At 41.1% G+C, this 21,654-nt stretch overlaps 1 long non-coding RNA gene across 1 annotated transcript; it reads right to left on the bottom strand.

Moving 5' to 3' along the window:
* Window positions 1–4,946: 4,946 nt before the first annotated feature.
* LOC307075412 lies at window positions 4,947–8,138 on the bottom strand. The gene is made up of 3 exons (XR_013811847.1): window positions 7,924–8,138; window positions 7,181–7,262; window positions 4,947–7,077 (listed from the first exon to the last, which is right to left on the bottom strand). It is a non-coding gene; the product is annotated as an uncharacterized lncRNA (long non-coding RNA).
* Window positions 8,139–21,654: the final 13,516 nt, after the last annotated feature.

The raw sequence follows: 21,654 nt of genomic DNA, 5'->3' as shown, positions 1-21,654 counted from the left end.
CCCTATTAAGACATAAAGAGGTCATTCTACGGTAATAGAAATGCAACTATTCTAATTTGTATTTACAGTTTTTTCAATTGCTTGAACACGTTTTGCAAAATTTGGCTCGTTGTCTCAAATCTCAACACACTAGCAAATAAGACACAACACTGGGAAATAAACCATTCACATCTATGTCAAATTGAAACTTGGCTATCGAAACCTAACAATTCTTTGTAAAAATGGCACTCTGATGACAAAATGATGCACACTTGCATCATATGAATACACTTTCAGATCAGCAGCAACACACTGGTCTACTTTATATAAAACAGCATGAACTGAATTCATGTTCACTGTTTTTATTCAGTTCCACAGAGGGCACGTTTTCACCACAACCAAAAGATCAAACACTAAATACTATACATTGCAGTACTGTACATTACATTGCAGTAAATACAGTTTGAGCAAAAATAAAACAAAAATAAACCCTACTGTACTGTAAACACAGTAAAACATGGCAATTGTGCGTGGGTGGGCTTATGGATCCTGCCGTCTGTTGGGGTCCGGCCATAGGATCTCATCAACATCACAAGCAATGTTTTCTCCCGCCAAGCATCGGGGTAAATATTGCCTTGTGTGCTGAATCCATCCATGGATTAACCCTAAGTCATTGTCTCCGCAGGCCTGTTCCATTGCCTGCAGTAAAGGCATGCGAGCATGTGGTTGGCGGTCATATACGCGCCACCTCCAAGCCGAAAATAATTCTTCTATTGGGTTTAGAAATGGTGTGTAAGGGGGCAAGTATAGGACTTACATTATCCCAGACAACAACAAACCTGGGCTGCTCTGGTCTGTCCTGTACAGCTGCATCGTGAAGTGCATCCAGAAAGGTTATTATATGTTCAGTATTGAAGGGACCTAGTTTTGCTTGATGGTGCAGTAGCCCTTGAAGGCTTATGGCAGCACACAACGAGATGTTTCACCCGCGCTGCCCCGGGACTTGCACAATTGCCCTTTGGTCAATTATGTTACGACCCTGTCGTCTTGTTTTGCTGAGGTTGAATCCAGCCTCATCAATGTAAATAAATTCATGAGGCTGTGCAGCTCCATCCATCTGCAAGATGCTCTGTAACAAAACAAAATACATGTAATACACATTTTGGATGGCATTACTCAAAACACTCAACTACAGTACTACACATACAGAACCCCCACCCCATCAAACAGGTACCTGGTACTTCTCTGAATGTATCTATGTGGTACTGATACAATGGTACATATTCAGCTGTAACTGAACGAAACCAATACTGTATTGTAAATGTAAAGGACTGTAACAATTACCTGTACATTCACGTCGAAGTCCTTTGACCCTGACACTGTTCCTCTCAAATGGGACCCTATACAATTGCTTCATGGTAATTTCGTGCTTTACCAAGATGCGTCTGATAGTGGAAATGCTTACTCGCTCTATGTTATTGAATACTTCTCTATCTGCAAGTATTTGTTGCTGTAGCTGGTTGAGACGGATTGCATTGTTTGCTCTGACCAGGTCCACAATGGCAAGTTCCTGCTGTTGGGTGAACAGGCGTTGGCGTCCGCCCCCAGAAGGTCTTCTAGTCATTCTATAGAAAAAAGCAACCACAAAATGGTACTGTATTGGTTTGCTTATTTTTTACAGTACTGTATATACTGTACTGTACTGTATATACCATAGAAAGTACTGAAACATCTCAATGTAGGTAATCACAGTATGTCACAAAACTGCCACTTTCATTCAAAAAGTAGCTTTAGCCACCCTGCAATACAGTACATGTGATATGGTACAGTACTGCAAATACTCTAGATACAGTCTGAGTAGAGTAGAAAGTAGAGAGCTGAAGACATACCTGTTTTCCAGTCGGAATGTCCTTATTATGGATGAAACTGTGAAACGTCTTAGATTAGGAAGGACTCTCTGCCCAGCTTCCCTCATAGTCAGACCATGGTTTATGACATGGTCCACCAAAGTTGCTCTTACGTCATCTGAAATAATGTTCCGTGCGCGGCCTCTTCCACCACGTCCTCCTCTATGTCTCTGTCCTCCTCTTCCGCCTCTACCTCTGCCTCTTGCTCTTCCTGCATCCATGCTTGCAAAGTTCTCAAAATGGCTTAACTGAGGCCTTTTTTTCTGTAGCTGGCTGATTGGGGTTCAGTTTTGGAAGAAAGTGTTTTCAGGTATGTATGCAAGTTTTTTCAATTAACCAATGGGTTTAGGATTTTGAATAGATGTGTTTTCCCAATGGTCCAATGAGATGTCATTTTTGAATTAAGTATCTTATGTATGAAATAGTGTGTAGTGTGCAGCAGCAAGTGTATTGCAGAAAGGAGCAAGTGTGTTGCACAATTGCAACTAAAGTGCAAAGCAGCGCTTTTGTTTAAGGAATGGTTACATGTGTTTAAGGTATAGAAACAAGAACTTCAAGTTGTGTTACTTTGGTCTAAGCTTGTGTCTATAGTGTTCAAGCAATTGAAAAAAACTAACACTAATTAAAACATGCATATGAATATTATATTCCATTTCTGCCAAGTCTGTTCTGCTATAGGCTACCAACCCTACACATTTCACCATTTAATAAAGGGACAAAATGAGGATAGACATTTTGTAAGGTTCAAGTTATATTTCTTTGAGTTAAGGCCGAAAGAAAACAGTAATGACAGCAATATCAGAAACTGTTGATTCTGGTATGGAAGCAAATTAGACATTCTACATACCTTCTATCAGAGGTGACTCTCCAGTCACCTCTGTTATGCATTTTGTGCCTACTTTCATTTGTCATAATCTGCTACCTGAGCATGTGGGTGTGGTGGCAAATAGGACAAAGGAATGCAGAGAATGAGATTGAGAGATTAAATGATAAAGAAAACAAACAATAAATTGAGCTTCTTACAAAACTATTTTAAGTCGTCCAGGCTCATCGTAGAGCAAGTGGTTGCATTCATCTTATTAGGTCTACTCTAACGGCAGTAGATGGGCTTGACCACTAGATGACCCTAGTATCCTATATATTGTATAATATAATAGTGGTTTAGGTCGTACAAAACCGAAATAAAAGATTTCAAACTAAAAATAACAATAGTACTAAAAACCCTTAGCCAATAACAATTTCATTAATGTTGCTAAATGCTTCATGAAATTGCCTTTTATTTCTGTGTTATTTTTTATTTGCTCACTCAGCCTATTCTCGTCTCACTACGGGGCGCCTGGAACGGGATTCTTTAAACCTGTGTTACTGAAGGGAGAGAGGGAAGAACTTCCTAAAGTGGGATATAAGATTCCGTTAATTGTAGAGGTTTAGAAAACCCTCCCAAACATTCTTCTAATCATGTTGTTCTCACTCCGGGGACTGTTTAATGTCGACTGGAGTAGGCTACACAGTTCATAGGAAAAAAGAGACAGGAAATTGCATTGTGGTAAACCGGGATAACCCCATAATCCATGATCCTCTCTCAGCCCAAGTAGACCGAGGGTGGATATCCTTCTTCAGAATATAGTGGTCACGCCTGTTGGGTATCTCAGGTCTCCAATTAATGTAATTTGCGGAGAACCGGGCAGGTAACTTAACAGTACACGATACCGCAGGTATAAATTAGCCTCTCTTCATCACACAGACTAGATTTTTTCTCCTAATGCATTGAAGACTAATAGTTTAAATATCCCTTGCATGACATTAATTGGAAAACCCATGCAGAGATCTAAGAATTGTTCTTGGCCTGATTCCTTGTCCTAACTAGTCGGATGTTTCCATTGCGTTTGACATCGAAAGGATTGCAAAGATGTCTATTGCCTCTTATGTTGTCTCTGGGTCCACTTTACTCACGCTGCGAGCAGCTATTCACGAGGACCATTTTAACTTGAATTGTCAACAATAGGCCTATGCCATTTATTAGTTGACCACACAGTGGTGCTACGCCACTGTCATTAATAAGGTGTTATGACATTTGTTCTATTTGGACTAGGATTTTTAACTAGTGTAACGAGTGGACTAGTGTTTTTGTTATGCTTTTGAAACTCATTGATAGCAATATGGCAAACAAATTGTAAAAAATCAAGATACTGTTGCACCATAGACACAAGGCAGGCTGATTGGACTCTGGGGCCGGGTAAGGCTGCACACCTGTTGCACATTGATCAATGTGCACAGGTTAAACCAGCCATCACCACACGCACTCAGGAGAGATGTATATTTATCTTTTTTTTACATGTCCATTCTACAGTCCGCCTTGGTGACTTCTTTTGGGCTCGTCCAGACAAAGGACTGCAAAGGTTTGATATGACTTAGGCCATTTGACATTGGTGCACCACTTCCGTTGAGATCTCCTGATTGCGGAGATCACAACTCTACTGTGATCAATGCACAACAGGTGTGCAGCCTCACCCAGCCCCAGAGTCAATTCAGAATCGGCCAGGTGAGGCTGCTTAAGCCATCATCCACACACACTCCCACAATAGCTTACAAGTAAGAATTTAAAGTTAAAATCCCATCCTCCTGAGAGCTGTTTGTCCGTTCTGGGCTACTGTAGAAACATGGCTGTGCAACATGGTGGGTTCCGTGCAAGAGGACCCTATTAAGACATAAAGAGCTCATTCTATGGTAATAGAAATGTAACTATTCTAATTTGTATTTAGTTTTTTTCAATTGCTTGAACACATTTTGCAAAATTTGGCTCATTGTGTCAAATCTCAACACACAACCAAATAAGACACAACACTGGGAAATAAACCATTCACATCTATGTCAAATTGAAACTCGGCTATCGAAACCTAACAATTCTTTGTAAAAATGGCACTCTGATGACAAAATGATACACACTTGCATCATATGAATACACTTTCAGATCAGCAGCAACACACTGGTCTACTTTATATAAAACAGCATGAACTGCATTCATGTTCACTGTTTTTATTCAGTTCCACAGAGGGCACGTTTTCACCACAACCAAAAGATCAAATACTAAATACTATACATTGCAGTACTGTACATTACATTTCAGTAAATACAGTTTGAGCAAAAATAAAAAAAAATAAACCCTACTGCAATGTAAACACAGAAAAACATGGCAATTGTGCGTGGGTAGGCTTATGGATCCTGCCGTCTGTTGGGTTCTGGCCATAGGATCTCATCAACATCACAAGCAATGCATCCATCCATGGATTGACCCTAAGTCGTTGTCTTCGCAGGCCTGTTCCATTGCCTGCAGTAGAGGCATGCGAGCATGTGGTTGGCGGTCATATACGCGCCATCTCCAAGCCGAAAAGAATTCTTCTCCTCTCAGGAGACCAAATTCTAAGGGAAATGTGGACATAAAGGAAACCCAAAGCAAATAACACTTGAAAGTGTTGTCAACCGACCACCATTATCGCGTTAAAGCGAAGGGCCAGAGCCAATGAACTGGCTACCGCTGGCCCCGTTAAAAGGCTACGGCTAGTGCGGCAAAGCCAAACAAATGAGGTTGGAAATTGTTAGGGTTGAGTTCAGCAGTTGTTTGACGGTGGCTGCAGGATAATATGGTGCTGGGTGCTGTGGTTGAATAGAACAGGAAATAAAGAGGAGATTGTAAGGACGGCTTATTGAAATATGCTGCGTTCATACACTGACCTATGCACAGAGAAAAGGTGAAAGGGCTGTGACCTCAAAACGAGTCATCAAACCTGGTGAACACACTCCTCCACACGTCTACTCTTCATTTCTTTATTAATTGCAATCCAGTGTGCTGTTACCTCGAGTGGGTGTGCCTTGTTACATCTTATAAATAACTAATTAATAACTAACCTAATAAGGCTCCTGGCCCCTGAGGTGCACACTTTAGCGTGTATCCCGGTGTAAAACACGAGGGCTACAGCCGTGGCCCCACAGATCACCGCTGTCCGATAAGGTAAGAGATTAAGAGTAAAACATCCCACAGCCCCAACGGACGTTTTTATGAGCAGGCCCTTTATCTGCTTTTATCTCTGTGGCGGGAAAAGAGAGACGGCTGGATTCTTCAGTCTGCTTGTTCTTCAAAACCCCTCTGATGTGGAAGATTCCAGAAGCCGTTAGCCGAGTTTTGCAAGAATTTAGGACTTTATATATTTTTGTTATGTATTTGAACAGCACGACGGAATTTGAAGATGTCCAAAGGGCTAATTTGGTACAAACCACCCGAAATATACACTTTTAAATGTCATGAACGATGTTAAAAGATGAACAGAAATCAGAAGGCTTTCCTCAGAGCAGTGGATTCAACTTTCTACTGGATCGCCAAGAGCGAAGAGAGCAAGAAGAACCTTCTGATTGGCTTGAGGTTTCTGAGCAACGTTACTTATGAGGTTCATTGTGAAACGTGAACTGTTTTGTAGGAGAGGAGACAAGTAAAGAAGAGGAGTGGAGACAGGTAGAGAGTCGAAGTCGAAGTAGGCTACTCTACATTACAACCCTGAAGGTTACAGGGAAAGATGAAGAGTGGCTCTCTCAGTGTGGTTCCTCCAGGCCTTTTAGGTTGAGGCAGCTTCTTCACCACATCACTTTTATGAACATGTGCCACATCATTTTCCTTTATAGCAAACATGGGTCTCTCCCACTCTTTCGTGTTTCCCTTGATTCTTCTGAGAAATTGTGCATGAGTTGAGAATGACGAAAAGTATTTCGTCATCCTCAACTTTCTCAACCATGCCAATGTAACGGACGCTCCTGTGTTTGGTTGCAAAGTTAACTATGACAAAGTCACCCACGGACAGATCTGTGTTCCCTGGATCACTTCTCTCATCCTCAGAGCTCTCTTTGTCAGACACATCATCAAGTGGGACAGGGACATCACTCTCCTCAGAGCTACTAACTACTTTCTTTTTGGTTGCTTTCTTTTTCGGTTTTCCCTTTTCTTTGCTATTTTGCTTTTTCCCTGCCAGTTTCTTTTGTCTTTCTTTATAAGCCTTTTCAATTGCCTGCTTCTCAGGAGTATCAGTTATGATGGCTGTCTTCACATGCTTTCGTTTGGCTGTAGCCCTTCCCATGGATGTTGCCTCTGGAGTTCGGACAGAGAGATGGCGACGTGCTAGGAAGCTGCCAAACCAATCTTCACCTAGAGTAGACAATTCATTATTATAAGATTTAGCTTTGTGGCATGATCAGTTGGCCTTAGTTAACCTACATAATCATTTGATCTCTTGCACACCCCAGCCTACCTGCACATTGTGTCTTTGTCCAATTGGCTGGGACAGGGATTTTTTTTTTCTCTGTATTCAAATGCCAGTTGACGGCACTCAACTGGAGGAAGGCCATGGAACTGGTCAGCTAGTTGTTTCAAGTGTTGCGCAAGCTCCTCCTCCATCTCGTCTGTGAATATTCTCTTTGCCTCAGCTACTGCACCCCAGGCTACTGATTGTACTTCCCCTTTCTCTTTTTTCTTCATGAATCTTTGACTTAATAGGAGTTGACTTAATATTTCTGTCCCTTGCAGCTGCTCTTAAAGACATCTTCCCTTCCTTGACCTCAGCGGCTGCACTCTCAATCTCCTCGAGGGGTGTTTTTCCCCAGGTTGTCTTCCTGCTGTATTACCTTGGCATGATGGCTTTTCTACAATGTTTATGACATTAAAAATAAAACATATGTAATGTAATATTACATTAAAATATGTTTAAGATTTAACTAAACTTGGGCCTCATGGTGGGGTAAAGTGAAACACTGTCTCACTTTACCCCACAGCATTTGTCTCACTTTACCCCACCACCACCATTTTAGAAAAAACAACCTCTCTTAGTAATTCAGGCTAATCTTCAGCTAGCATCATCACATGGTTTTATACGTTGGTAGTTCATCAACATGTATGATATTAATCAATTTGCTTTGGCACAACAGTTGATTAAGTTGACAGCAAGAAGATTTACTTTTACATGCAAAAAAAAAATTGTGAAAAAAACATGCTTACCACAGCACCAGGAGGTTCTCTCCTTCATGGCCAAGGGGAAATGGGAGGGGCTTGAAAACATAATGGTCACATGACCACAAATATGTACCGTTGCCTAGATACAGGGAGTGTCTCACATTACCCAATGTCTCACCTATCCCCGTTCTCCCCTACGTTTTATAGCAGCACCCTCTAGTGGCTTGGGTTGTAGCTGAAGTTATAGCCATATATTTTCATGCAGCAGGTCTGCTAAGGTCTTCTGTTTCTTGAGAAGTAGTCGTCGTAGTTTCTCGAGAAATGTAAAATGCTTCAGTACAAAGTGACGAGGGGCAGGTCGAACTACGTTTTCGTGATATTGATCTGCAAAAAAAGTGTAAAAGGAAATGAAGCCAATACTTAACAAAACTAAACAATTGACACGGACTTCGATCCTTCTTTAGTGTGCTTTTTAAGGCAATATGTCAAAATTCCCCTGAGCCAATCGATAAGGTGTGAAGAGGTACTATGTTTCACTAGGGCTGGTATATGGTCCCTACCAAGGGTTAACTGAATTGTTCCTTGTAATTTTGACTGGTTACACAAAGGTGGTACATACGAGTACGTTGTTTATATATTTGGAAATATTCTATAAACTGATGGCAATAATGTCAACACACAAAGGCAAACAAAATATTTAAATAAAACCAAAATATATATATTCATAGATTTGTGGAAGTTGTGAATCGATTCAGAATCATAATAGATAATACTTTTTACCGGGGCTAGACTTTGTTGCGGTGCCGTAATTGTTTCCATCATGCGCTATACCCGGCTACAAACCAAAACGCATTCACAGCCATCTACCTTTCGGATACAGGTGATGCATTCCTTCTTTATCTAAAAGGGGTCAGCTACTCACATGAATACACCGCCGCCCCCAACGTCTGGAAGAGGAAGTAGACCGGAACCTTCCTCCATGGCTCTCTCCCCAGGGGGCAGAGGGCAAAGGTCACGGCCGGGTTCAGGTGACCACCTACGGACGGCAAGAAGGAGGGGGGGGGGGGGGGGGTCAAAAGTTCCTTTCCCCCAATTCAAAGCCAAAGTTCTTTTCTCCCAATTCTTCTCAACCATGGCAGAGATAACCCCCACTACGAGTCTTTACTTGTTGTGGAAGTACCAGAGAAGTCAGACGCAAAATAAATGAATGAGGGGAATGAATGAGGGGGAAAAAGTTATTTTCCCCCAATTCAATGCCAAAGTTCCTTTCTCCCAATTATTCTCAACAATGGCAGAGATAACCCCCACTACGAGTCTTTACTTGTTGTGGAAGCACGAGAGAAGTCAGACGCAGTCTTTATGATTCATAATATCATTTGAGGCGCACAAAGCTTTTTGCCTTGATATTAGATCTTATATAGATACATATATTATATTATTATTAATAACAGCAAGAAAATTTACTTTTACATGCAAAAAAATATTTTTGTGAAAAACACATGCTTACCACAGCACCAGGAGGTTCTCTCCTTTATGGCCAAGGGGAAATGGGAGGGGCTTGAAACAAGCCCCTAAATGGTCACATGACCACAAATGTGTACCGTTGCCTAGATACAGGGAGTGTCTCACATTACCCAATGTCTCACATTACCCGGTTCTCCAGCAGCACCCTCTAGTGGCTTGGGTTGTAGCTGAAGTTATAGCCATATATTTTCATGCAACAGGTCTTCTAAGGTCTTCTGTTTCTTGAGAAGTAGTCGTCGTAGTTTCTCGAGAAATGTAAAATGCTTCAGTACAAAGTGACGAGGGGCAGGTCGAACTACGTTTGCGTGAAAAAATTGTAAAAGGAAATGAAGCCAATACTAAAAAAAAACTAAACAATTGACATGGACTTCGATCCTTCTTTAGTGTGCTTTCTAAGGCAATATGTCAAAATTCTTTATTATTATTATTGATATTATCTAAAAAATGTATGTGGCGATTTTGAATTTTTGAATTTTGATAATTTTTGTAGCCTGTGAATCATTTATTTTTTTTTATAGATACACCTGATTCTAGAGATTAATATTATGGAAAAAATTTGAGTCGAAGTAAATCTGGTGAGGAGAAATAAGGCTAATTCATGATTTTTTACAATAGCCCCACAGGTGCAGTACCACAAATTTGGGTTTATGGGTAGTGGGGGTTATTGGTAACCATACCTGACAATTTCAAGAGTTTTCGATTTACGGTATAGGCTGCAGTATGACTTTTACAGAATTTGAGGGGAAAAAAAAACGCTACAGAAACAATAGGGGACCAAGCAGCTTCGCTGCTCGGGCCCCTAATACAATAATCATTGAACTATTTGGTTTGTCAAGTGTTTTTCTCAGAAAGTTTGGTTCGTAATTGTAAAGGTTAAGCTTATCGGAGGCATGCTTTTCAGCAGTAGGATTATGAAGAAACCAGCATTAACATAATCAAATATTAAAGAAAGACAAAAACAGGAACTGTTTCTCTTAAAAAATGCATGCGCTGAAATGTGCTGAGATTATGTTACTAATTCTACTACTTACAATAAACATTGCAGAACGTTCAACAAATAAATGAATTCGGTAATAATGTCGTTAGTAGGGATGTCATCATCCAATGACAACAACTATTTATCCGGAAATAAAAAAAACACAGAAATGAGCGAAACCAAAGCATGGGTTGGTCAGTCTGGACCTTCCTCTGATCGCTTCTGACAGAGCTGCTCTTCATTGATCAGCATACCGTATTAACAGAACACAAAACAGGATCCATTTCTGGGAGACCGTGGTGCTGTCTCCACAGTGCACTGCCAACACGTGTCTTGTTGTATCGTGAATCACTACACGTTTTGGCGTGTGCCAAGCCCAAACGGACTGGAGGAACAACACAGATTTCTTTTAAGATCGCATACGTCAGGAAACCAGAGCTGGGAACCATTATGAGAGTCATGTGAAAACAATGTGTTCACAGATTGTGACACGGGTACAACCATCTTAAGTTGTGTCTTACTAGTTAATGCATGCCATTGGTGCACACCAGGATCTCGTAATTACGAGAAAAGATATCGTAATTACGACATCAGGATCTCGTAATTATGCGATCTCTCGAGATCCATAACGAGAAAAAAAATTAACGAACCACTGTCACTACTTTGCTCAGTAGAGCCAATGCGTGTCCACGGAGAGGTTCAATAACATTGGTAAGCTTGATACTTACAATGTAGAGGCTAAATCATTGATGTCTGCGCAATGTTGACATACTCATATAAATGCCCTCCTCACTTTTAAGGAACATCAATATTTCCCAATGCCTCAATCCGAGCAAGAAATAAAATACAATAGCGTCGGATAGCGTCATCGTTGCCGTCCTGCAGCCAGCCAGCCACGTTATTGATGAATGAGAGGGGTGATCCTGATGTCGATTTAGGGGCTTGAGATCTTTTCTCGTAATTTCGAGATCCTGATGTCGTAAATACGAGATCTTTTCCCATAATTACGAGAAAAGATCTCGTAATTACGAGAAAATATCTCGTAATTACGAGATCCTGGTGTGCTAACGGTGTGAAACTTACTTTTTTTTTTGTGAATGCTCAGCGCCACCGTACTCTACCGCCAGCGCCCTATTTCACTTTTTCAAATGAAAAAATAATTGACACAGAACCTTCCCTACAGGACTGTGTCTTTGAAAGAGAGAGAGCTAGAGAGAGAGAGAGAGAGAGAGAGAGAGACTGCACTCCCCAACTGCCCACATGCATATCCCCCAGCCCCCACCACCACCACACACACACACACACAACCCACTCCCCAACTTCGCACAAGCACACACACACACGCTCAGCCCAGCCAAATGGGTTTTTATCAGTGGTCCTGCAGGATCACCGGTTGCAACGCAACTCAGAACCACCTGCATTTTGGCTCCTTCCGCCCTGGCACGGCATTAGCCAGTCCGCCTCGCTCCCTTCGCTTATATTGGTTTAATTCAATCTACGCCCCTAAACCTATCATGAATTCAAAGTGTATGTGCGGGCGGAGGCGGGTTGGGGTGGGGGGGCTTCTACCTGCACCAGCTCGGTCTGGAGACGGCCACCCTTCCTGCCAACCCGCTGTGCGTTTGATGTCTATTTGTATTCAACAGGCTGCTGCCTAAAAGTGGAATCCTGGACTTCCGGTTTGATCAATGACGGTGTAGGTCGCAAACCGGGAGAGCTCTGTTGAAATCCTGCCAAAATTCGAATAATACAAGGTATTATTATCACAATCATCTTGTGCAAGCTTGTGTGGAGGTATACTAAACATGGGGAAACCGAAGAAGCAATGCCAACCTACAGACGAGCAGTCGCCTGGGAAGAACCAGGACCGCGAACCAAATGCTAGCCAAAAGGAACCGCGTGCACCTAGTCCAAACGAACATCATTCTACTGGCAATGCTCCGCTGACCTTGGCCGACATGGAGAAACTTCTCAACTCATTGGAGGAACGCATTATAGCCAAGCTTTCTGTCCAATTTTCTGCTGACAGAGCAATTATTGACCGCCACGACCAGACCATCCAACATATGGAATCGTCACTTAACGATATGGAGGCCAGGCTGCTAATCCTTGAGTCAACCTGCACTGCCCTATCCAGAGAGAAAGAGGCCCTAAAACATAAGACGGATGATCTGGAAAATAGATAGAGGTGCAACAATATCCGTACAACCGGCTTACCTGAAGAAATTGAAGGCTCGCAACCGACAGCTTTCATGGAGGTATTCCTGACAGAAATCTTCGGCGCAGAAGCTTTTCCCTCTCCTCCAGCCGTGGACAGGGCGCACAGAGTAGCCATCCCCCGCAAGAAACAGGACGACCCTCCGCGCCCGTTCATCGTTTGGATCCATCATTACCAGAGCAAGGAGCGCATCGTGAAGCTGGCTAGAGAGGTTGGGTCTCTCTCTTTCCGCGGTTCCGAGATACACATCTAACCCGACTATAGCGCAGAGGTGTCCAAGAAAAGAGCAACTTATTCCACGGTGAAGTCACAGCTGAGAAACGCCGGCTTCGGATATCGGATGTTTTTTCCTGCCAGACTCCTGCCAGAATTTTTTTCTCTTCCGAAGAAGTCTCCACTTTTCTTCGGAACAACCGACCAGGTATTTCGCCCACTCGCCCCAGGTAAAAAAAAAAACTATTAAAAATATACTTTTTGAAAGCATACTAAGTGCATTTTGTACTTTTTTCGTCAAATCCAAGTGTAGTTAAGTGTATTAAATTATGTATTAAGTTCAACTTAATACCAATTTGACTACACTTCAAGTGTAAATTGTATGCTAAAATGGAACAACTTTTTTCAAACTTCAAATGCACTAAAGTATACTAATGAAAACCAAGAATCAAGAGTGATTAAGCACGCTTACAGTATGTTACCATTCTAATGGAAATACACTTAAAAAGGCATTGAAGCTCAACTTCAAGTTTTTTTAAGTAGATTTTGTACATACTGTTATCATACTTATTATTACTATAAACTATGTCAATTTAGTATGCTTCTTCAATATTTCAAGTGATCTACAAATACACTTCCTTACTATTTTTAGTACTATTAAAAGTGTCCCACTATGATAATAATAGTGTATTTATAGTGAGGTTCAATAACAATCTAAACATCATAGACACATACTTTAAGTGCAATGTTATTTTAGTGTTTTCTTGAAAACAATTGTGTTTGAAGTATATTTCATTTGTACTTTTATCCCCATTTTGTTATAGTTAAGCATAAATGTTGCTATTATACTACAAGTGTTTTATAATTCAATATATTTCAAGTGCATTATATCAACAGATTACAAATTGCATTTCAGAAAAGTAACTTTATTACCCTTCAAAAAAAATAGGACATAGCATATATGACATATAATGATAATAACAATAACACCATAACAGGAACATAATAACACATCAACATTCTGTGCCATAGATCTGAAGATGAACTAGAACTGACACAGAGGGGAAAACAACACAAACACACTTACAAGAAAGATGATACACTCATGCAACATCTAACTGTGATTATGAGATGAGGCCTTGTAGCTCTCATTGTTGCACTTCCTCCGTAGAAGGGCCCGGATCTCGGCCACCTCTGTGTTGGGGAATCGCTCCCTCACTGCATCTGTGAAAACAGGAAAGAGACATGGGCATGAATTAAAACAAGATAGACAATGTATAACACTGATATACAATCATTGATGATAATGGATTTGTCAATTAATCATGACAATGGATGTGTATTCATAATTATGACATTACTGTACCTATAATTGCGCTGATTTTTTCTGGCTCAAGCTGGTCCTTCAGCTCGCCTTTTTTCCCTTTCCCTGTGAGGGTTGCCTTGGCCAAAGTTTCCCTTCCAAAAACCAATGTGGCCAGTTCCTGTGTGAAGAGGGACATCCTCCTCCCACTCAGCCTCTGATAGAGATGTTTTGGGACTTCCACTGATGAGTTGCCCAATGACATCTGTGAAAACACACAAACAGATTAAGACAAAAGGTACATTACATATACTTCTCTATAGGGAAGATTGGCACGTGTCTTGGCTTCTAGTGTTTTAACACAATTAGTAATTCCAGGATCTTGTAAGATTTTTTTGGTATGCTTATTGCACCCAATCATAACAAAGATTTAGTAAAAATAGCAGTACCGTAAATTCCGGACTATAGAGCGCACCTGAATTTTAGCCGCACCCTCTAATTTTAGAAAGAAACTCTATTTTGTACTTGCATAGGCCGCACCGGACTATAAGGCGCAGGTAGGTGGGGGGGGGGGGCGGTTGCGTGCGATCGTAACACACCCCGGCATCCCGGACCTACGACCGACGGGGGGGGGGGAGGCGGGTGTGTTGCGTATACGGCGTATACTACGGTGCTGCCTATACTACAAATATAGGACAAATCCGCCGCGGAGTATCGAGTCCGGGACTTGGACTTGGACAAATCCGCCGCGGAGTATCGAGTCCGGAACTCGGACTCGGACAAATCCGCCGCGGAGTATCGCGGCTTCCGTTGGTCCGCTACGGAGGTGGACCGCGGACCCGCCGTGGCTCATAACCAGGGCCGGCCCAAGCCTCCATGGGGCCCTAAGCGAAATTTGATTTTGGGGCCCTCTATTACTGCCAATAATGATTATTGATCATTCACACACCTACTATAAACGTATTCTACTCCGTCATTACGAATACACTTGTAAAACTAAATGTGAAAACTTTTTGTTGTAGTTAGATTGTAATCAACAGTGATTAATGCAATGGAAGCAGACACAAGATTTGCAAACTTACAGAAAAATCTTTCAATTAATATTTGGCAAAGTCAGCAACTCCCCCTACTGGCCACACAGAGAATCAATACATAAAACCTCAAAGAGCAGCCCGGCATGTTTTACCCATCTATGGTTTTTAATCTGAAATGGTAGCAAATTCAGCTACAAGAGCAGCCTGGGGTTGATTAACACTTAATATTCAAAGTGATATAGTACTAAGTGGGATACTGAATGTCATCTAGGTCAATTAAAAGTAACAAAATAAACTAATCAGTTACTGTAAACACAATCTGCTTTATTATTAATATTTTAAATAAACTGCAACACCAAATATACAAAAACAGACAGTATTAAATAAAATAAAAATACAACAAATACTTAAATAATGATGAAAATCAACAGGCACCTAAAACAAGGTAACACACAAATGGTTGATAAATAAAATATTAAGTTGAATTAGGTCTGAAAACTATGTAAAAATGTGCAAAATCTTTGGTAAAAATAGGGAGGGAAATACAAAACACACTCCTGTAATTCAAACATTTGACTTTTATATGTAAAAAACACAGCCTTGAATAAAATAAACAAAGAAATATCAAATAAAATAGAAAGTTAAATAATTACGTCTGAAAACTATGTAAAAATGTGCAAAATCTTTGGTAGAAATAGGGAGGGAAATACAAAATACACTCCTTAGAACCTGTGTTTCCTGGCCTTTCTGGAGGCAAAGTCATTTATGAGATCACAGTAAGAAATCCGATGGCCAACTTTGTTGTTTATACTCATCACTGCCAGTCCACTCAGTCTTTCTTGTGCCATGGATGATCTCAAGTAGTTCTTGATTAACTTGAGTTTGGAAAAGCTCCGCTCTGCAGACGCAACAGTAACAGGGAGAGTGCAGGCTATCCGTAGAGCTACCCAAAGATTTGGGTACAACTCACATTTTGAGAGAGGTAAGTGAGCAGCTCAAATGGGGTCATCTGTGCTTTGGGGAGTTCTGGAAGGCTCTCCATCTCTGTAGCCAGTGCACTCCCATCAATATCAGCCTGTTCCCCTAAGGTGATTTTGTCTCCAAGAAGTTTACACTGATCACTCCTTATCTGTGCATCAAGCTGGCCAAAGTTGAGAAGCACTCCAAAATGGCTTCTGACCTCCCCTAGGGACTGAAAGCGGTCCTCTAAAGACCGGATGCTACAGTCAACTGTAGCATTAAAAAAGGACACTTCCAGCCTCTTCATTGCATCAGCTTGTGGCTCATCAGGCATCTCATAGGCAAAGTGCCTTTTTGTGGTTCGCAACCTCTTCTGCTTCAGCACTGCTTCAGTGTTCATTTGTTCACACATGTCTTTTGCTGAGACCTGTGCATCTTTAAAACCAGTTGCCCTGTAACTGATTAAATTTTGTTTGTTTTTCTGAATGAGGCTCACTGCAACATCAATCTGCATGTTGGGCGACTGAAGTAGTTTGCTTGTGGTGTTAATCTGGGAGAGAATGTCATGCCAAACCACGCAGCAAATTTGAAATCGGAATGATCCGATTTCTTCAGTAAGAGAGTGGGTCTCAACTTTCAGTATAGAGTCAGTAGTTTTTTCCCTGACTTCAAGCAAAGCTTCTCTCACCTTGTCTGCTTGGTAGCGTAATGGTTCTATACTTTTAATCCGGCTCTCCCATCGTGTTTCACTCCAGGACTTGAGTGTGATGTTCACATGCTTCTTCAAGATGGCCCACCTTTGAGGGGAACCTGAGAAGAGTTTGTCGATTTTTTCCACATTTCCAAAAAAACAAGTGGCATCCACGGACACTTTGGCAGCATCTGAAACCACAAGATTTAAGGTATGGGCTCCACAAGGCACATAAAAAGCACGTGGATTTTTTTTAAAAAAGCCAAGCCTGCACACCTTTATTTGCCCCTTTCATGTTTGCACCGTTGTCATATGATTGTCCCCTACAGTCCTCAAAGGGGATGTTCAATTCTTCAAGCCTCTGAAGAATTAGTTCAGACAAGCCTTGACCTGTAGATTCAGGAGCTACAAGAAACCCCAAGAAGTGTTCCTTTATCTCTGGTGTTTTGACAAGACTTAGAGTGCGGACAACAACAGACATCTGTTCTTGATGACTTACATCTGGGGTGCAATCCAATATTATTGCTTAATATTTAGATTCCTTGATTTCTGAAACCATTGTGTCCAGTATTTTATCACTTACACAGGTTATCAACTCATTTTTAATTGTTTTCCCCAAATATGTGATATGCTCAGCTCCACTGTCAATTCGTCTCACGTGATCTTTCAACACTGGATCAAATGTAGCCATGAGTTCCACTTCTTTTAGAAAGTTCCCATTGTTGGCCTGTAATGTGTCTACAGATCCTCTGAGTGCCAGGTTCCTTTCTGCCAATGACTGGATAATGCTGATTAGACGTGTGAGGACATCTCTCCAGCGATTCTTTTCTGCCTCTAGGAGGACCATTTCTGTTTCATCGATAGTTTTCCCCTTTGAAAGACGCAAGGCAAATTCCTTCCATTTAACCAGGTTGTTACAGTGATCTCCACTGTTTTCATGCTGTTTCAACAGTGCACCTATGTTGACCCAATCCTGCTGTCCCTCAGTTGCCAGTTTTATGGACTTTTTTGAAAATAATTTGCAGCAAAAGCAATAGACCGCATCTTTACTTTTTGAATATGTGAGCCAGCTCCGCTTGACTTTTTCCCCATTTACTAGTTGTCTGTATGTGTAATGATGGTGGAAGCTTCGGCCATCGTGTCTCTTCGGGAATGTGAATGTGTCCTTTATAGGCAGTGGCCCTCTTAATACCTGTTCAGTCCTTTCTGAGTCCGTCAGGAAAGATGGACACTCAGCTGGGTCCACTGGTGGAGCTGCTGACCCCTGCTGCAAACTGGATGCTGAAGAAGACACATCAATCTCCATGACCAAAGATGAAGGACCTATAGGGAAATTAAAATAATATTTTTGGACAAAATTATTAATCTCAGAATATTCTGCAGTACACTGAGCAATTATAAAGGCTGTTTTGTAGTTAACTTACCAGGTACAGCTGAGGTTGCAGAGAGGACAGTGGGTACAGTGAATGTAGCAGAGGATAGAGATGGACCTGAGATGAAAAACATGTCCCTTGTCATATGATTATATATTATATCTTATATTATAAAAATATTCATCTCAGTATGTTCTGCAGGGCACTGAGCATTAAAGGCTGTTTTGTAGTTAACTTACCAGGTACAGCTGAGGTTGCAGAGACGACAGTGGGTACAGTGGATGTAGCAGAGGATAGATATGGACCTGGGATGAAAAACATGTCCCTTGTCATATGATTATATATTATATCTTATATTATAAAAATATTCATCTCAGTATGTTCTGCAGTGCACTGAGCATCAAAGGCTGTTTTGTTGTTAACTTACCAGGTACAGCTGAGGTTGCAGAGAGGACAGTGGGCACAGTGGATGTAGCAGAGGATGGAGATGGATCTGAGATGAAAAAAATGTCCCTTGTCATATGATTATCTTATATTATTACATCTTAATGAGATAATTTGACTAGAAATTAAATATATATGTTGACAGTTTTTCGATTACCTGATTCATCAGCCTGGGCTGCTCCTGAGGAGGTGGATTGCTCCTGGGCTGAGTCACTGCCTCCTCCAAAATACTTTAACAGTGCTCCTGGGGAAGTTTCATATAACGTATCAGCATAACAGGGAGTTGATGTAAAAGGAATATATTTATTTACTCACATAAATTACTGTGCTCTGCAGCAAACAATTGCAAACAACATACCTCAAACTATAAGTTAACTATATTAATTCATTAATGCAAAACCATATTGCTAGCAAACGTCACCGCGTTTGTAATAAACATTAGTTATTAAACATTTACTATCAAACGTTATCAGAAACGTTGTTTTGATGCCAAAAAGCGACCCAGAATAATATATATACACTGAGAATTAACTTATTCAAAGTATAACACAAACACAAAAACGTTAGCTTGAATAGTAATCTAAGCTATCTAACCTACCCACAAGAGAGAAGTAGTAAGACATTTTGAACTAATGTTAGCTAGCAAATTTGCTATTATAGGCTAACGTATTTGAAATGAAATGTCAACAATAATTAGGGACTTTCCTAATTTCAGGGAACTTTTCAAAATCTCCTTGACACCAAATGTTACATTACCGAGACATACCTTTATCTTGTCGTTTTTTCTCGTCTTCATCTTTCTTCTTTTTTCTCTTTTCTGCCCCTGAGGGGTAAGTCCTTTTTTGCGACATCTTTCACCTGCTCCTAGATGCTGAGTGCGCACCGCACGGTTGGGTGCACTGCACACGTTACTAGCGGAGGTCAAATGTCAAGCAGCGAGGCAGTAGGAAACTACACTGTGCTTGATATCATGTTAACAGACTCTGTTAACATGATACTGTTGTTGTTTTTTTTGTACAAGAACGAGATAGAAGAATTTGATAATATATGAATCATCATCACGCACACGTGAAAAAAAAAAAAGCTTTTTTATTTTTTAAGTTAGTTGCTCTTGGGGGCCCCCTAGTGGTCACGGGGCCCTAAGCAGCTGCTTAGTTCGCTTATGCCTTGGGCCGGCCCTGCTCATAACCATGTCTTATGAATAGCATAAGCTATTCATAAGACATGGACATAAGACCTATTCGTTAATCTGATTGATCTAATGATACGAGGCAAAATGCTTTTGGCGGCATTAAAACTAAACAAAACGGCCGTAGTATAGGCCGCACCGTAGTATAGGCCGCAGTGCTCAAAGTGTGGGAAAAAAGTAGCGGCTTATAGTCCGGAATTTACGGTAGTTTCTGCAGTGTATGATTTCGCATTTATTGAATATTGCAACCCGCAAATGCAGCAAAATCCCTGAATTTGCATGAATTGGTGAACATGCAAGATCGCAAAATCCTGGAGGGCCTGCACAATGCTAATGAGGGATTGTTTTAAGGTCCTTCAGTCATACCATGTCTTCACTGCCAGTGTCACTGCCAGTGTGTGGTAAGTCACTTTGGCTCGAATTCATTGAAGAGAAAGGTGACTCTGCCATTTTGTTAATGACTGTTTTCAGAGAAGACACCAGTCCTGGCAGCTCTAAAACAAGGATACAGTACAGTGTTTCCCCCACGTTCACACAGCAGCGGCACGCCGCCGCTGCTGAATTTTCTCCGCCGCTGCAATAAAAATCCTTCTCCTCATTTTTTTTTTTTTACGTAGCTCCTTTTAGAAAATGTACAGCGCGTAACGTCAATTGCGCAGCACGCGGCACATCGTCACGTAACCAACATCAAAGAAGAAAAATACACAGCGAGTGTGGCAGTTGTTGGCAGTAGGCTACCCTACACGGTTGCAAAGTTACATTGATTCTTGTAGTAGCGAGTGAAGCGGAAGATCGAAGAAAGAAGGAAATAGTGAGCCAGACAGAGAGAGAGAGAGACAGACAGAGAGAGAGAGAGAAAGTAAGTAAGTTGCTAAAATGTGTCGCTACATGACCACCAGTGTTAAAAACCCTCTGAGCCCAATCATTTTATTGTATCTATAAACCGCAACCTCCGTGCCATTTTTCCTCTAGTATTGTGTGTGTGTGTGTAGGCCTATGTGTGTGTGTGCGTGTTGTCGCTCTTTTTGGGATAGCAACCATGTTTAGTGTTTAAGCATTAGGCAAAAATCTGTAAATAAATTGTGCAAATTATATTTGCGTTGTGGCATTTCTTGTTTAAATATTACTATACAAAAATATAAAAATCTGTAAATGAAGACACAAGGCAAAGTTACAACACCAATAATCCCATCTACAGTAATACACAGGACTGTTTGAATAGGATTTAAGTGCATATTCTCCTCAAAGTGCACCAGATTCATGCATTCCAATGTAAAGGGTACAAAACAATTTCGGCCGGGCGACCATGCCCCCGGAGCCCCCTAGAGGGTTCGGGGACCACACCACCGCTGCTGAAAAAAATCCTGCGGGAAACACTGCAGTATAAAAGGGGTCAGTATCACATTGTGACAGAAAAAAGCACATATATGAATGTAATTTCAACAGCTAAATCTGATTTAACTTTCATTTTTTTCTGATTGGATGAGGATCATTACTCCTACCTTTCACTGCTACCATGCATGTCTGACATGAATGTTCCACTCACTCAAAGCCACAGGGTAGTGATTCCATTATTGGGTGAGAAGATGGAGTAGGGCAAATGTTAAGTATAGCATGTGAAGTATAGAGAAGCACAGGGTTCCCATGTTAAGTCAAATGTAAAATTCCATGACTTTCCCTCGAGTTCCCCAGACAAAAAAAATAACTTCCATGACCTACTATGAATGGTACAATAAACTGACCAACGATTTCAGAGTAGCCTCGTAGCGTTCAAGCATCTTTTACTTTTTAGAGTGGGAGATGAATAACTGGGCATTGAATTTGAATTGAAGTTGGGTCAACCACAACTAC

This window comes from Pollachius pollachius (genome assembly GCF_949987615.1).
Source record: "Pollachius pollachius genome assembly, chromosome: 4".
NCBI classification, from domain to species: Eukaryota; Metazoa; Chordata; class Actinopteri; order Gadiformes; family Gadidae; genus Pollachius; species Pollachius pollachius.
Note: the sequence above shows the minus strand (reverse complement) of the source record. Positions and strands in the feature narration are given on the sequence as shown.